The sequence below is a fragment of the Scyliorhinus torazame genome, chromosome 1, assembly GCF_047496885.1.
Source record: "Scyliorhinus torazame isolate Kashiwa2021f chromosome 1, sScyTor2.1, whole genome shotgun sequence".
NCBI lineage: Eukaryota > Metazoa > Chordata > Chondrichthyes > Carcharhiniformes > Scyliorhinidae > Scyliorhinus > Scyliorhinus torazame.
In genome coordinates this window covers 176,954,034-176,971,907 of record NC_092707.1, presented here as the reverse complement: position 1 = coordinate 176,971,907, position 17,874 = coordinate 176,954,034, and the positions used below count along the sequence as shown (strand labels likewise).

General features: G+C 50.6%; 1 long non-coding RNA gene across 1 annotated transcript; it reads right to left on the bottom strand.

Annotated features, from left to right (window-relative positions):
- Positions 1–4,869: 4,869 nt before the first annotated feature.
- LOC140429890 (uncharacterized) lies at positions 4,870–8,954 on the bottom strand. Its single transcript, XR_011949232.1, has 2 exons — positions 8,827–8,954; positions 4,870–5,215 (listed from the first exon to the last, which is right to left on the bottom strand). It is a non-coding gene; the product is annotated as an uncharacterized lncRNA (long non-coding RNA).
- Between the last annotated feature and the right edge of the window lie 8,920 nt (positions 8,955–17,874).

The window sequence follows — 17,874 nt, the reverse complement described above, 5'->3', positions numbered from 1 at the left end:
ATTGCAATTTTATGAGTTGAAAATTGTATTAAAATTCAAAGATGAAATATACTGGTGTGGCATAAAAACGGGCAGGAAGAGTTTCAATAAATATTTTTAAAAGAAACGAGTTAACAAAGTGAGCGTTGGCCCAAAGAAAATGAGTCTGGAGAATTGATCATGGAAAATAAGGAGATGGCAGAAAATTGAGCACATCTTTTGCGCTAGTTTTCACGACAGAGGGTACAAATAACATCCCAGACGCAACGATAAATAAGGAAATGGAAAGGAGGGAAGAACTCAGGAAAATTACAATCACCAGAGAAATGATACTTAGTAAATTGTTGGAACTGCGGGGCCAACAAGTACCTGGGTCCTGATGGACTTCATCCTCAGGTCTTGAAGTGGTTAGTGAAATATTCGATGCATTTTTAACTTTCTAAAATTCCCTGGATTGGGAAAAGTTCCCAATAGATTGGAAGATAGCAAATGCAACTCTATTATTCAAAAAGGGAGGGAGACAGAAAATGGAATCTGCAGGTTAGCTATTGTTGTCGGGAAAATGTTAGAAGCCATTATTAAAGAGGTTATAGCAGGGCACTTGGGTAAGTTCAAGGTATTCAGGCAGAATCATCATGGTTCTGTGAAAGAGAAATAATGTGTGTGGTCTGCGGCCGTTCACACCAGCAGGACATACTGATCCCATCAACAATGCACTCCAGCTGTGGGTTTCCCAGTGGAAATCCCATTGACAGAGGCAGAACCTGTAGATCACGCCACCGGCCAGTGGTGGGTTGCCTCCTGCTAGCGAGCAACATGTCGCAGGGGGGGCCTGATTTGAGTGACTTGTAGGGGAACCTCCAGGTTGCGGGGTTCCAAGGTCTCTGCTGTTCTTGTCCTTCTAGATGGTAGTGGCTGTGGGTTTGGAAGGTGCTGTCTAAGGAACCTTGGCGAGTTCCTGCAGTGCATCTTGTGGATGGTACACACGGCTGCCACTGTTCGTCGGTGGTAGAAGGTTTGAATGTTTGTGGAAGCGGGAGCAACCAAGCGGATTGCTTTGACTTGGATGGTATCAAACTTCTTGAGTTGGAGCTGCACTCATCCAGGCAAGTGGAGAATATTCCATAAAACTCCTGACTTGGTCCTTGTAGATGATGGACAGGCTTTCTGGGAGGTGAGTTACTCACTAGGATTCCTAGCCCTGGTAGCCACAGTATTAATATGGCTAGTTAGTCCCGTTCAGTTTCGGATCAATGGCAACCCCCAGGATGTTGATTGTGGGGGGATTCAGCGATGGTAATACCATTGAATGTCAAGAGATGGTGGTTAGATCCTCTCTTGTAGGAGATGGTCATTGCCTGGAACTTATGTGGTGCAAATGTAACCTGTCACTTGTCAGCCCAGGCCTGGATATTGTCCAGCTCTTGCTGCATTTGGACATGGGCTGCTCTATTAGTGTGTGTGAGACTGAGTGAGCAGGAATGAAAGAGTGTGCAAGAAGCTAAGTGAGTGTGTGTGTAAGTTAATTATTGAATGTGTTTGAGAAGGTGAGTGTGACAGAGTTAGTGTGATTAGGTGTATGTGTGTGGGAGTGAGTGTGTGTGTGGGAGTGAGTGTGTGTGTGGGAGTGAGTGAGTGTGAGATACCGTGTGTGTGGGCGAGACTGGGTGAGTGAACGAAGAACTGAGCGAGTGTTTGGGGGTGAGTGCGCGCGTGGGAGTGATTGCGCGTGTGGGGGTGAGTGCGCGCGTGGGGGTGAGTGCGCGCGTGGGGGTGAGTGCGCGCGTGGGGGTGAGTGCGCGCGTGGGGGTGAGTGCGCGCGTGGGGGTGAGTGCGCGTGTGGGGGTGAGTGTGCGCGAGGGGGGTGAGTGCGTGCGAGGGGTTTTGTGCGCGCATGGCAGTGAGTGAATGAGTGGAAGCGACTGAATGAGTGGAGCAAGCGAGTGCAAGAGAACAAAGAACAATACAGCACAGGGACAGGCCCTTTGGCCCTCCAATCCTGCACCGACCATGGTACCTGCCTAAACTAAAACAATATGCACTCTCCTCTGGTCCAATGTTACTTCACCTTTTGTACCAGTCTACCATGAGGTACCTGGTCAAAGACTTTACTGAAATCCATGTATACAACATAGACTACCTTTCCTTCATCTATCATCTTTGTCACTTCCTCGAAAAACTCGATCAAATTAGTGAGGCACGACCTCCCCTTCACAAAACCATGCTGTCCATCAATAATAAGTCCATTTGTTTCCAAATATGAGTAAATGCTGTCTCTAAGAATCTTTTCCAATAATTTCTCTACCACTGATGTAAGGCTCACCAGCCTATAATTTCCTGGATTATCCCTGCTGCCCTTCATAAACAATGGAGCAACATTGGCTACTCTCCAGTCGTCTGGAACTTCACCCGTAGCCAATGAGGTACAAAGATTACAGTCAAGACACCAGCAATTTTCTCCCTTGCCTTCCTCAGTATTCTGGGGTAGATCCCATCAAGCCCTGGGGACTTATCTACTTCAATGCTTTTTAAGATGCCCAACACCTCCTCTTCATAAATATCAACATGACTCAGAATATCTACACACTCTACCCTATGCTCCTCATCTACCAAGTCCTTCTCTTTGGTGAATACTGAGGCAAAGTATTCATTTAGTACCTCGCCCATTTCCGTTGGTTCCATACATAGATTCCCTCCAATATCCTTGAATGGACCAACCTTTTCTCTGGCTATCCTCTTGCTCTTTCCAAATACATAAAACGCCTTAGGATTTTCCTTAATCCGGTTTGCCAATGACATTTCATGATCCCTTTTAGCCTTCCTAACTCCTACCTTAAATTCCTTCCTACTTGCTTTATATTCTTCAAGGGCTTCATCTGTCCTAAGACTTTTAGACCTTACAAATGCTTCCTTTTTCTTTTTGACAAGGTTCATAATATCCCTCATTATCCTGGGTTCCCTCTACTTGCCACCCTTATCTTTTGTCCTCACAGGTGCATGCCGGTCCTGAATTCTAATCAACTGGCATTTGAATGCCTCCCACATGCCGGATGTTGATTTTCCCTCAGCCTCACCCAGTCAACACTCTCCCGATCCTGCCTAATGCTGTTGTAATTAACCTTCCCCCAGTCTAACACCTTCACCTGAGAACCACTCTTGGCCTTATTTAGAAGCAACTTACAACGTACCTGAAATACTCCTCGCATTGAAACTAATGCACTTCAGCCCACCAGCCCCGCTGCGTTGAGCAACCACTCCCTGCCTGCTCTTCCTCTTAATCTTACTGGTCTTAGTCTGCAGCTCTTGCTCAGTTATTTCACCCGCTGACCTACTGCTCTGGTTCCCACCCCCGTGCCATACTAAGCAGTTCAATCTGTTTCTCTGCCTTCCACTTTTCTTCATACTAACTTTTGTTTCTATCCCCTCTTTGCTACCTTCTGACTCCCTGCATTGGTTCTCATCCCCCTGCCACATTAGTTTAAACCCTCCCCAACAGCACTAGCAAACAACCCCCTTGGACATCGGTTCCAGTCCTGCCCAGGTGTAGACCGTCCAATTTGTAATGATCTCACCTCTTCCAGAACCGGTTCCAATGTACCAAAAATCTGAATCCCTCCCTCCTGCACCATCTCTCAAGCCACATATTCATCCTGTCTATCCTGTCATTCCTACTCTGACTAGCACGTGGCACTGGTAGCAATCCCGAGATTACCACCTTTGAGGTCCTACTTTTTAGTTTATCTCCTTAGTCCCTATATTCAGCATGTAGGACTTCATCCCATTTTTTACTTATATCGTTGGTGCCTATATGCACCACGACAGCTGGCTGTTCACCCTCCTCCTTTAGAATGATCTGCAGCCACTCTGAGACATCCAAGACCCTTGCACCCAGGAGGAAATATACATTCCTGAATTCTCGTTTGCGTCCGCTCTTTGACGCCAGTTCTTTGGCTACCCACAGTACAATCGAGATGACGGAGTTGACTTCTCCCAGAATCCTCTTCTGCCGCCTCCATTCGACGAGAGAATGAGCGTGTGAGTGAGTGACTGCATGAGTGTATGAGGAAGTGAGTGAATGCATGTGGGAGGATGTGCGTGGGTGTGTGTGAGACTGTGAATGTGTCGGAGTGAACAAATGTGTAAGAGATTGAGTGTGTGTGTGGGAATGAATGACTGAATATGTGTGTGAGAATGAGAGTGTGACAGAGTTTGTTTGATTAGGTGCGTGTGTGGGAGTGAGTGAGATTGAAAGACTGAGTGAGTGTGTGGGAGAGGCTCAGTGAGTGGGCGAGGGGCTGATTGAGTGTGTGGGAGTGTTTGTGGGAGAGTGAGTGAGTTTGTGGGGGTAAGTGTGAATCTGCCTTACATCCAGTCTCAGGTTTCTCATTCACTCTCACGGCCACACATCAACACATACATATGCACCCATTCACACTGTCCCCACCCACGTACACGGACTCTCTAACACCTTGGTCATTTTTAATAGTTGCTCTTTTTTACCTCAACAATTTATTGCTATGGCATTGTGCCTTTCCTTAAAACCTCAACTAAATTCAGCTTATTGTTGTGCCAAACCCCTGCATTTCCAAAATTTGCTCATTAGCCCCTTGAGTGAGCAAAATACACAAATGTGGCCTCTGGAATGAAAATGTTGGACAAGTCTGATCTAGAACTAGGGGTCATTGTTTAAAAATAAGATGTCGCCCATTTAAAACAGAGGTGAAGCAAATCTTTCTCTCTCAGAAAGCTGAGTCCTTGGTGAAGCAGAGTCTTAATGTTTTAAGGCAGAGGTGGATAGATTCTTGGTAAGCGAGGGGATGGTGGATTATCGGGAATAGGCAGGATGCAGATTTGGGCTCTGATGCGCAATCAATTACACTCAAGACGAAGTGATTCATAACTGAAGGCTTTAATCTGCTAGAACTCTTTCCACAGCAGCTTCGATACAGAAAGTGAAGGCTGCTGGGACGGCACCTTTTCTTATACCCCGCCTGTCAGGGCGGAGCTACGTACAACAGCCAATGGTAGACTCCTGGGTCTGACCAATGGTCATCAGCCTCTTGGGTGCCGCAATACCTGGTACTACCACAAGCTCACTATCAAATCAATCATGATATTAAATGTCAGAGCAGACTTGAGGTGTTCAATGGTCCACTGATGCTCCTTGTTTGTATGTTGCCATGTTTCGGCATTTTCTCAAATCGTGTGATATCCGCCCATCTTATCCTCTGGCATACTGTAAAGAGAAAAGGAGAATGATTGGCAACCTTTTAATGTTGTGAACATGCCACTGAGCACATTTCCAGGTTTAATCTCAGGCAAGACAATACACGCCTCACACTTCAGTAAAGTTGCCTGGAGACCAGGAGCAATATAAAAACAATCTGTATTTTTCTGTACTCAGACAATTAACACCAAATTGTAATGTGCTTTTACATATTTACCACATATGTCTACTCGCCTTTTCTTTCTTGTTGCTTTATATTTTCCTCTTGTACTTTTATTTGTTTTTATTTATTTCTAAATCTATCCTATTCTGATTTGTCTTGAAATGTTTCAGCTTCTAATCTCCATTTAGGGAGCGGTGTCCACAGGACTGGGTTTTCACTGCCCTTACCTCTGATCTGTTCCTTTTTAAATGATTTTCATCCGAAATTCTATCCAATCCCAATGAAGGATCTACATGCAAACGTAACCATTCCCTCCATGGGTCGGAGTGGAGAATCTAGCGGGAGTGAAGAATTCGCAAACCTGCTTGTGTAAAACAGTTTGCAACTCTCCCAATGGTCAGTTTCCTGGTGGCATGAATGTCATTTGCATATCATTTGCATCTCACGAATGCTTATTAAAACAGCTGCTCGCCAGAACCGCCCCACGACTTTCAATTTTGCATCACGCATCGGCTTCAAACCTGTTTGAAAAGGGATGGTGTGCACAAGGCAGAGTTCAGTTCGCTGGGCACTTCGAGGTGAGTACGCTATACGTTGCTGGCCTGCCATCGTGCTGCGCCGCTCCTGCTGCGCTCAAGGCCACTCTGCTGGGGAACAGCAGTTCAAGCCCTCCGGCTCCATGCAGATGTTGTCTGTATGGACAGCACTCTGTCACTGGACTCATACAAATTCCACTTGAACCAACTCAAACTTTGACCGGAGTTGGGGTGCGAGGTGAAGAGGGGTTGATGAAGACCAGGTTGGCTGTACAGGGGGGTGGGGGGGCGGGGGGAGCAAAATATGGAAGGCAGAGGTGCAGGAAGATGGAGGAGGATGACAAATAGTGGAAGGCAGAGGGAAGACTAAGAGGTGGGAAACTGGACCCTGGGAAGGGAGCATGAACATCGGAACATAGGAATTAAGAGCAGGAGTAGGCAATTCAGCCCTTTGAGCCTATTCCCCCATTCAATCAGATCATGGCTGATCTCTCCCTGGTCTCAAATCCACCTCCCTGCGTTCTCCATATCCCTTTAACCTGTTTCTTTTAATCAGAAATATATCTATCTCCTTCTTGAAACCAGTTAATGGCTCAGACTCCACTGCACTAGCGAATTCCACAAATACACTACCCTCTGTTAGAAGTATTTCTTTCTCATCTCAGTTTTAAATCTGCCGCCTCTCACCTTATGACTGGATTCTCCGATTCTGCGGATATGTCCGCAGGATACATCTGGTCTTACAACCAGAAAGTCGGCGGCGCCCCCGCACTGATCCTCCCCCTTCTTTACCTGCAGATATGGGCGCAGAATGACTGGGTCCATGGCCGCGCATGCGCACGGCAGTGTCGTGTGGCGGATCCGTCGTACAGCATGGCGCCAGCCGTGCGCTGACCTAGCCTGTCAAAAACTGCCCCCCTGTAACCCACCTGACCACCGCCGGACCACCTCCCACCAGTCCCCCCAGCCCCCGCCGAAGCCCCCCCTGCCAACGGAATGACTCCCCCCGCCCGACTGTGGCGGTGCTGGACACAGTCAGCAGCCGCCATGCAAGGTCCCGGAAAGTTGTGAGGACACGCGCCCCACACGGTCAGGGACTCGGCCCATGGGGAGCGGAGCATCGGGGGGAGGGTCTCAGGTCCTGAGGCCGTCCCGACGGCATGCAACATACTCCTGGAGTATGCCATTTTTGAGGGGGTGGAGCATCGACGCCCCCGATTCCAGCGTAAAAGTGGATTCACCGAATGCAATTTGGGCGTCAGCGATTGGAGAATCTCGCCCTATATCTGTGACCTCTCATTCTAGATTACCCCACAAGGGGAACATTTGGTCTACGTTTACTTTATCAATCTCTCTTAGTATTTTATATCCCTCGATCAGATCCCCCCTCATTCTTCTAAACTCCAGCGAGTATAAGCCCAAACTGTTCAATCTCTCCTCGTACATCAACCCTTTTATCCCCGGAATCAATTTGGTGACCTTCCTCTGAATTTCCTCCAATGCCACCACATTCATCCTCAAATAAGGAGACCAAAACTGCACAAAATACTCCAGATGTGGTCTCACCAACACCCTATACAATTGCAACAACACTTCTCTACTTTTATGCTCCAGTCCTTTTGCAATAAACGCTAAAATTCCATTTGCCTTTTTTATTTACATGCTGTACCTGCATATTGACTTTTTGCAATTAATGAACAAAGACACCCAGATCCCTCTGTCCAGGCACATTTTGAATCTGCTTTTCATGTAGAGAATAATTTGCCTTTCTATTTTTTTTGGCTAAAATGGATAACCTCTCACTAATCCACATGAAACTCCACCTGCCAAATTTTAGCCCATTCTCCTAACCTATCCATATCTATCTGCAAACTCTATCTCCTCTTCACTGCCTACGTTCCCACATATTTTAGTATCATTCACAAGTTTTGCTATGTTACACTCTATCCCTGATTGCAGATCATTTATTTGGATGGTAAACAGTTGAGATCTGAGAACTGACCTCTGTGGAACCCTGCCAGTTACAGTTCACCAGCCAGAGAAGGACTCATTTGTCCTAACTCACTACTTTCCATCAGTCAGCCAATCCTCAATCCAATCTAGTACTCTACCCCCAATCCTCTGCGATCTCACCTTCTGAATCAGTCTTTTATGCGGCACCTTGTCAAATGCCTTCTGGAAGTTTAGCTATACCGCATCCACAGGTCCCCCATTATCCACCTTGCTGGTTACTTCCTCAAAGCACTCAAGCAAGTTTGCCAAGCATGACTTACCCTTCATAAAAGCACGCTAACAACGCTGGATTGAGCTTTGTCTGTCTCAATGTTCAGTCGTCTCCTCTTTAATGAATGGTTCCAGCAACTTCCCCGCCACAGACATCAAACTAACTGGTCTATGGTTTCCTACTTTTTATCTCTCTCCCATTTTGTATAGGAGCGTCACATTACCCTTGGGTAGGATGCTCTTTCCAAGAGCCGGTGAAGACTCGATGGGCCGAATGGCTTCCTTCTGCACTGTAAATTCTATGATTTTATGATTAGAGTGCTTCCGCGCCCGACAAAAGAAACTGAGAATTCCGCTCATAAAATGTGTCATGATATTCAGGTAAACATCATAGCACATACATACATACATACTGACGGACAGATCAACGGACCAATCAACACACACACAAAACGACAGCCAATCACAGGCAAGAGCATACACAGTACAAAACAGGGAACACGACACTTCCTGAGCACTCGAACAAGGAGACAGCTCAGGGCACAGAGCTCACAGCAAGCCACTCAGACATCCACCACGTGGTGAGTGCCGCTACAAGATAGAATTAGGAATAGGTCCACAGATTCAAGGGTCATGATCGAACCTCAGTAAACAGTTTACCAGTGTAAATAGATGTTTGAAATAAAACTGAGTTGTACCATTCGCAACCGTGTTGGTTCGTCGGTGTAGCAGAGTACTCAACACTTCAGAATATATCATGGTCCTCAAATGGGAAAGGTTTTATCCAACATTTCCGTGAATAAAGTTAAATGACTTCCAACCCTTGCCTCACAATTTTAAGATTGATATGTCACACAAAAATCCTGAACCTAGTGGGGCTCTGAGTCACACATTCCAAAGTTCACAGACCATTGGCCTCATTAGATTTGTGTTGGCATGTAACAATGGGAACATATTCTCAAATTATTAATTTGTGTGATGACCTACCTTAAAATGGCAAGGCATATTTAAATGAAGCTGTGGAGATATGTGGTCTAACATTTGCAGTGGTAATGATGATAAACTCAGCATTTGCAGACATTCCTGTCCTGAAACTGGTATGCACCTTGTGAATTTGAACACGCACAGAAACCCACAAGCAATCTCTTGTTGAAAAATATTTTTATTACGGCATCTATATATATACACATATATACACACACACATCAAACACAACCTAAACCAAAAAGAGAACAAACCGGAAATCTCACATGGTCGGCAATCTCTGTTGTAATCATGAACTGATGTGACCTGCCACTCTAATGAATACCTTCGGTTTGTTTGTTTTTCCTGAATGCCTGGCAGCACTAGTCTGGGGTGTGTCAAGACTTGTTTATTTAGTGCGTCAGAAACGAGTCAAATTCACGCCGTCAGGTATTCATGAGAAAAACAGAAGTAACATTAAAAAAGCCGAAGGTAAATATTATCCGGCTTTGCAGATTCCTCGGGTACAATTCAGCGAGAAAACGTTAAGGTGCACTTTTGGACCCATTTGGCGGCTGTTTCTGGGTGGCTGCTGCATCAAGATTCACCCGGCTCTTCACCGGCATCTTTGTTTATTTTGGCCTCGAGAAGTTTCTCCACGTCAGAGCCACACTTTGGGAGCCATCCTGCACTGTAAGCTGATCTCGCCAGCAGGACCGGCTCCTTGCAGATCGGGGCGGTATTTTGGAAGGCTTTCTCAATCTCTAGGCCCCCCTCCTTTCAGACCCTCCACCCCAGCTTGCAGGACCCCCCTCCCCCGTCCGCTTCACTCCCCAACCATTTCTGGGGGCCTCAAAACCAATCCCCTCACCCCCAGTCTTATGAAGAAGCTCCTCCCCTGGGTGCCCAGGTGCCAGGGAGACTGCTAGGGTACAACCCTGCTCTGATCTAGACCAACCGGTGTCTCTGAAGTCCTGATAGACCCTCACCCCCGCATGTTGCCATCACACCTGGTCCAGCCTACCAGCCTAGTCCAGGTTTGTGGAAACCGGTGCCCTGGCAAGGTCTCCCAGATGTGGCCATTAGCTCCGGGCGCCAGGTGCATACAGACCACAATCGGTAAGAATGAACAACAACACCTCCTCCACCATATCCTCAATACCGGGGCCCCGCAAGGCTGCGTACTTAGCCCCCTATTATACTCCCTGTACACACAAGACTGCTGATGCACTATCAATACGATGAGACAAGAGTAGAGAGTAATCGAGGCTTTATTACAGAGATGTGTTGCCTCCTACATCTGCTGCCGAAATGGCTGCAGCTCGGTGAGCACACACATTTGTACTCCGCCTAGTGGGTGGAGCCAGCAGGCAGGGATCTACCCCCATACCTGTAGTACAGGAGCCTTACCGTATTACATCTCATATGTGTAACATATACAAACAGTGGAGACTACCACATTCATCCCCTGTTAAAAAAAGAGTCCAGCGGGGTTGGTGGAAAAACTATCTACATGTATGTGAGCATTTTTAAAGTGTACGGTTCGGGAAAAGTTCACAAATTTAACCGGTCGGGTGCCTTGATCCTCCGCTGTGAGCGCCGCAGTCGCAGTGGCGATGCAGGCGCCGGCTTGGTCGCCGGTGACTCCGGGAGCATGTAGTCCTCATCTTCATCCCCAGGTGGAACCAATGGGAGGACGGATCGCCCTGGAGGGGGGGGGGGCTGTGGTGAGGTGCGCTGGGGGGAGGATGGGTGGCGCCGGGGCAGTTGGGGGGTGGGTGGGGACCCAGCTGGTGCCAGGTCCCTGAGTGAGACGTGTCTTGGCGGCCGTCGGGGTACGCCACGTAGGTGTACTGCGGGTTTGCATGGAGTAGCTGTACCCTCTCCACCAGCGGGTCCGCCTTGTGGAGCCGCAAGTGCTTGCGGAGGAGAACAGGTCCTGGAGCTGCCAGCCACGTTGGGAGCGAAACCCCGGAGGTGGACTTCCTAGGGAAGGCAAGGAGGCGTTCATGGGGGATTACATTAGTCGCAGTGCAAAGTAGCGATCGGGTGGAGTGGGGGGCCTCCTGCCAGCGGGAGATTTTTAGACCGTAGGGCCAGCAGGAAGGCCTTCCAGACCGTCCCGTTCTCCCTCTCCACCTGCCCGTTTCCCCGGGGGTTGTAGCTGGTCATCCTGCTCGAGGCAATGCCCTTGCTGAGCAGGAATTGACACAGCTCATCTCTCATAAAGGAGGATCCCCGATCGCTGTGGACGTAGGTGGGGAAACCGAACGGGGTGAAGATGCTATTGAGGGCTTTGATGACTGTGGCAGACGTCATATCGGGGCATGGAATGGCGAAGGGGAATCTGGAGTATTCGTTGACCACCTTAAGGAAGTACGTGTTTTGGTCGGAGGAGGGAAGGGGCCCTTTGAAGTCCATGCTGAGTCGTTCAAAGGGACAGAAGGCCTTCACCAGGTGCGATCGGTCTGGCCGGTAGAAGTGCGGTTTGCACTCCGCGCAGACCTGGCAGTCTTTGGTGACCGCCCTGACTTCCGCAATGGAGTAGGGTAGGATGCGGGCCTTTGTGAAGTGAAAGAACCGGGTGACCCCTGGGTGACAGAGACCATCGTGTAGGGCCCGGAGTCGGTCCACTTGTGCGCTGGCACATGTACCTCGGGATAGGGCATCGGGGGGCTCGTTGAGCTTCCCGGGGCAATACAAAATCTCGTAATTGTAGATGGAAAGCTCGATCCTCCACCTCAAGGTTTTATCATTTTTGATCTTGCCCCGCTGTGTGTTATTGAACATGAAGGCAACCGACCGTTGGTCAGTGAGGAGAGTGAATCTCCTGCTGGCCAGGTAATGCCTCCAATGCCGCACAGCTTCAACGATGGCTTGGGCCTCCTTTTCGACGGAGGAGTGCCGAATTTTGGAGGCATAGAGGGTGCGGGAAAAGAATGCCACGGGTCTGCCTGCCTTATTGAGGGTGGCGGCTGAGCGACATCTGCTGCATTGCTCTCGACTCGAAAGGGGAGGGTCTCGTGAATCGCGGCCTTGGCGATGTCGGCCTTGATACGGTGAGCCTCGGCCGTCAGGGGAAAACAGTGGAGTGAATGAGTGGGCGGGTCTTGTCCACATAGTTAGGGACCCACTGGGCATTGTATGAGATGAACCCCAGGCATCGTTTGAGGGCCTTGGGGCACATGGGAGTTCCATGAGGGGGCGCATGCGGTCGGGATCGGGCCCTAGAGCTCCATTTTGCACCACATAGCCAAGGATGGCTAAGCGGTTGTTGCTGAACACGCACTTCTCCTTATTATACGTTAGGTTGAGGAGTTTGGCGGTGTGGAGAAATTTGAAAAGGTTAGCGTCATTGTCCTGCTGGTCGTGGCCGCAGATGGTGACGTTATCCAAGTACGGGAAGGTGGCCCGCAGTCTGTACTGGTCAACCATTCGGTCCATCTCCCGTTGGAAGACCGAGACCCCATTAGTGACGCCAAAGGACCTAAAGGCGGCCGTCTGCTTCGAACGCAGTGTATTGGCGGTCCGCCTTTCGGATGGGGAGCTGGTGGTAGGCAGATTTCAGGTCCACTGTAGAGAAGGCCCGGTACTGTGCAATCTGATTGACCATATCAGATATGCGTGGGAGGGGGTACGCGTCGAGCTGTGTGTACCGATTGATGGTCTGACTGTAGTCAATGACCATCCTGTGTTTCTCCCCAGTCTTTACAACTACCACTTGGGCTCTCCAGGGGCTGTTGCTGGCCTTGATGATGCCTTCCCGCAGTAGCCGCTGGGCCTCCGACCTGCTGAAGATCCTGTCCTGGGCACTGTACCGCCTGCTCCTGGGTTTGCAGTCGGGGTGAGATTTGCAAACAGGGAAGGTGGGTCGACCTTAAGGGTCGTGAGGCCGCATACAGTAATGGGTGGTAGGGGCCCGCCGAACTTCAAAGTTAGACTTTGGAGGTTGCACTGGAAGTCCAGGCCGAGTAGCAGGGCAGGGCAGAGGTTGGGGAGGACGTAGAGCCGGAAGCTGATGAACTCTACGCCGGAGGTAAAAACTGCGTTGTACCATCCGCAACCGTGTTGGTTCGTCTGTGTAGCAGAGTACCCAACACATCATAGTACCAGGATTGGAACCCGGTAACTGTGGGACCTACCTACGATTCCTCAGGAAACTGCCTTCCTGCGCCATGGACACCTTCAGCACGCCGCAGCCGCTCCAAATCGCTGGAAACCTCGACGTCAACTGGAAGCTGTTCAAACAGCGCTTCCAGCTCTTCCTGGAAGCCACCGAAAGGGAGAGCGCTTCGCACACCAGAAAAATCGCCATCCTCCTCTCCACGGCAGGGCAACACGCCATCCACGTCTACAACTCCCTGGTGTTCGCGGAAGGTGAGGACAAGACCAAGTACAAGACGTCCTTCTCAAACTCGACCAACACTTCAGTGTCGAGATAAACGAGAGTTTCGAGAGGTATCTCTTCCAGCAGCCCCTGCAGGGTAAGGATGAGCCTTTTCAATCTTTCCTTACGCATCTCCGCATCCTCGTGCAGTCCTGCGGTTTCGACACCACCTCCGATTCAATGATTCGGGACCAGATTGTTTTTGGGGTCACCTCGGGCACCCTACGCCAGCAGCTCCTCAAAATTAAAGGCCTCACCCTAGCCTCCGCAATCGAAGCCTGCGTCCTTCACGAAAACCAGCCGCTACTCCCAATTTCAAGCAGCCGAATCGGCGCGGCAGGGGTCCTACGCGGCCGGATCGGCGAGGCAGGCGTCCTACGAGGCCGAATGGGTCCAGGCAATCGAGTTCCTCCCGGCCCGCTGCCCGGATGAGGGCAGCCATTCCGCGCGCTTTCCACGGCCGCCCGCGTTTGTGCGCGCCAAAAAAGACGTTGACACAGAGGGACGTGATGTGCAGGCGCGTTCGATGCAAGACCGAACTGCGCATGCGCGGTGACATAACGAACGCCATGACATCACGACGTGCGGCAACTGCGGAGCCGCACATTTAATACGGCATTGTCCGGCAAAAAACCGACAATGCCTCCGTTGTGGCAAGATGGGCCACTACGCTGCCTGCTGTCGAGCAGCTCAACCTGCCAATGCTCCCCAATTCCGACAAACGCGCAGGGATGTGCGGACCATTCAGCCTCCTGACTACGAGTCGTGCCCAGACGACATCCAAACCAGTGACACAGACGACCGGGACGCCTTCCGTGTTGCGGTGATTGAGAGGAACCGGATGTCTCCAGGCAGGACCCACCAGCCGTCGCAAGTGAACAGTGTCAATCCAGGTGATCAATGGTGTGCCACCCTTACGGTCAACCGATCACCGATAACATTCCGTCTGGACACTGGCGCCTCCGCCAACCTCATAGCATGGTCAGCCTTCTACGCCATGAAGGTCAGACCAACAATTCGGCCATCCTTTTGCAAGATGGGCGACTACAACGGGAACGTTATCCCGGCCATGGGATCCTGCCAGCTCCAGGTGACACACAACACATACACAGCCACACTGTCATTCGAAATAGTCGGATCATCAAAGGACTCCCTGCTCGGTGCACAGGCGTGCAAGGTTCTCCACCTCGTGCAGCGGGTCCACGCTCTGTCTCCAGAAGGCACATCAGACTTCCCGGATGCAGAATTTAGGGCACAGCTTCAATCGCTCCTCGCCCACAACCAGGAGGCATTCGAGGGCATGGGCACACTGCCCTATACCTACAGAATACGGCTCAAACTGGACGCCACCCCGGTCATTCACGCACCTCGCAGAGTCCCAGCGCCACTCAAAGACCGCCTCAAACAGCAGCTGCAGGATCTCCAGGACCACGGGGTGCTATCCCGGGTCACGGAGACCACGCCATGGGTTAGCTCCATGGTGTGTGTTAAAAAGCCCTCTGGCGAGCCCCGGATCTGCATTGATCCAAAAGATCTCAACAACAACTTAATGAGGGAACACTACCCAATACAAAACGGGAAGAGATCACGAGTGAAATGGCCCGAGCTAAAATCTTTACAAAACTGGATGCGTCGAAGGGTTTTTGGCAGATCCAACTGGACCAGTCCAGCAGGAAGCTGTGCACCTTCAACACTCCTTTCGGCAGGTTCTGCTACAACCGGATGCCATTTGGCATCATCTCGGCATCCGAGGTCTTTCACAGGATCATGGAACAGATGATGGAGGGCATCGAAGGGGTGCGCGTCTACGTGGACGACGTCATCATCTGGTCCACCACACCACAGGAGCACATCAATCGTCTCCAGCTCGTCTTTGCGCGGATACGGGAAAATGACCTGCGCCTCAACCGAGCCAAGTGTTCTTTCGGCCAAACCGAGCTGAAGTTTCTGGAGGACCACATATCCCGGTCCGGGTCCATCCGGATGCAGACAAGGTGAGCGCCATCACAGCCATGCCACAGCTGGCAGACAAGAAAGCAGTACTCCGCTTCCTAGGCATGGTCAACTTCCTGGGGAAGTTCATTCCCAACCTTGCCTCCCACACGACGGCTCTTCGCCACCTAGTCAAGAAGTCCACGGAGTTCCAGTGGCTGCCCGCACACCAGAAGGAATGGGAGGAGCTCAAAATTAAGCTCACCACAGCCCCGGTATTGGCGTTTTTCGACACATCTCGTGACACTAAACTTTCGACTGATGCCAGCCAGTCCGGCATTGGGCGGTACTCCTACAGCGGGATGACACTGCGTCATGGGCCCCGGTTGCCTATGCCTCGCGGGCCATGACCGCCACAGAACAGCGCTACGCGCAGATCGAAAAGGAGTGCCTGGGTTTGCTAACCGGAATAGACAAGTTTCATGACTACGTGTATGGTCTCCCCCAGTTTACCGTTGAGACTGACCATCGCCCCCTGGTCAGCATCATACATAAGGACCTGAACGAAATGACCCCTCGCCTCCAGCGCATCCTACTCAAACTCAGGAGGTACGACTTCCAACTGGTCTACAGCCTGGGTAAGGACCTTATCATTGCGGATGCCCTATCTAGAGCAGTGAGCACACCGCCCGACTCGGAGGGGTTCGTCTGTCAGTCGAAGCGCAGGTGGCCTTCACATCGGCAAACCTGCCAGCTGACGACTCCAGTCTGGCCCGTATTCGGCGAGAGACTGCGGCTGACCCCCTTCTACAACGTGTGATGTGCCACATGACGGGAGGGTGGCTCAAAAGGACAGTGCCCGCAGTTCTACAATGTCCGGGACGACTTGGCCGTCATTGATGGTGTCCTCCTAAAGCTGGACCGGATTGTGATTCCGCACAGCACGCACAAGCTGGTCCTCGACCAACTACACAAAGGCCTCTTGGGGGTCGAGAAGTGCAGGCGGAGGGCCCGAGAGGTGGTATACTGGCCGGGCATCAGTGACGACATCGCCAATATGGTGCTCAACTGCCCCACCTGCCAAAGGTTTCAGCCGGCGCAACCACCTGAGACACTTCAGACACATGAGCTGGTGACGTCCCCCTGGGCGAAGGTGGGTGTGGACCTTTTTCACGCGCTTGGCAGGGACTATGTAATTGTCATTGATTACTTTTCAAACTATCCAGAGGTCATACGCCTGCACGATTTGACATCGTCCGCTGTCATAAGGGCCTGCAAAGACACCTTCGCTCGCCACGGCATTCCGATTACTGTCATGTTGGACAATGGGCCCTGTTTTGCCAGCCAGGAATGGTCATCCTTTGCTGCTTCGTATGGCTTCACACGTGACGTCCAGCCCTCTGCATCCCCAGTCCAATGGAAAGGCGGAGAAGGGCGTTCACATCGTCAAGTGCCTCCTCTGCAAGGCTGCTGCTGCCGGATTGGATTTCTGCCTCGCCCTGCTAGCCTATCGCTCGGCCCCACTAGCCACTGGCCTCTCACCAGCCCAGCTGTTGATGGTTCGCACCCTCAGGACCACTGTGCCATCCATTCTGGTACCCACAACGAACCATGCTCCGGTACTGCACAGGATGCAACAGCAGCGTGTTCGCCAGAAGATGGCATATGACACACGGGCAACTGATCTTCCCGCCCTGGTGCCTGGAGATGAAGCCGCATTCACCTACCAGAAGGTGGCTGGTCAGCACCTGCTGAAGTTCTCTGACCCGTGGCTCCCCGCTCGTTCCTGGTTCCCATGCCTGATGGCTCCATTCGCAGGCGCAATCGGCGGGCTCTTCGCCTACTTCCATGCTCGCTACAGGAACATACACCGGTACCATGCCCTCCTGTTGTTCCTGATGTCGACTTCGTGGAGCTTCCTGCCACATTGCCCATTCCGTCGTCGCCCGTGGCCAGGCCCATTCCTCAGCCGGTGGATCCTGACCCACCCTTGAGGCGGTCAACCCGAATACGTCGCCCACCTACTCAACTGGACTTATGAGCCTGTTTGAACATTGGATTCATAATACCACTGTGTTAATATGTTTCTATTTTTCCTTGTCGTTACAGGAGTTCGTTTTGACGTTCAACATTTCCCCATCTTTTGTTTATGGTATTACCTCGTTGCTATGTCGCACCTGACATCACCCCTTGTATATAGTTTAGCCTCATGTACACGCTGTAGATATTGCACACACACATTCAGCTGCACTCAGTACACATCTCTATTTATAACCACATAGGCACATGTTCTTGTAAAAAAGGGGAGGATGTCATGATATTCAGGTAAACATCATGGTGCAAACATACATACATACATACTGATGGACAGATCAACGGACCAATCAATACTCACACAACACCACAGCCAATCACAGGCAAGAGCATACACATTATAAAACGGGGAACACAACACTTCCCGCTC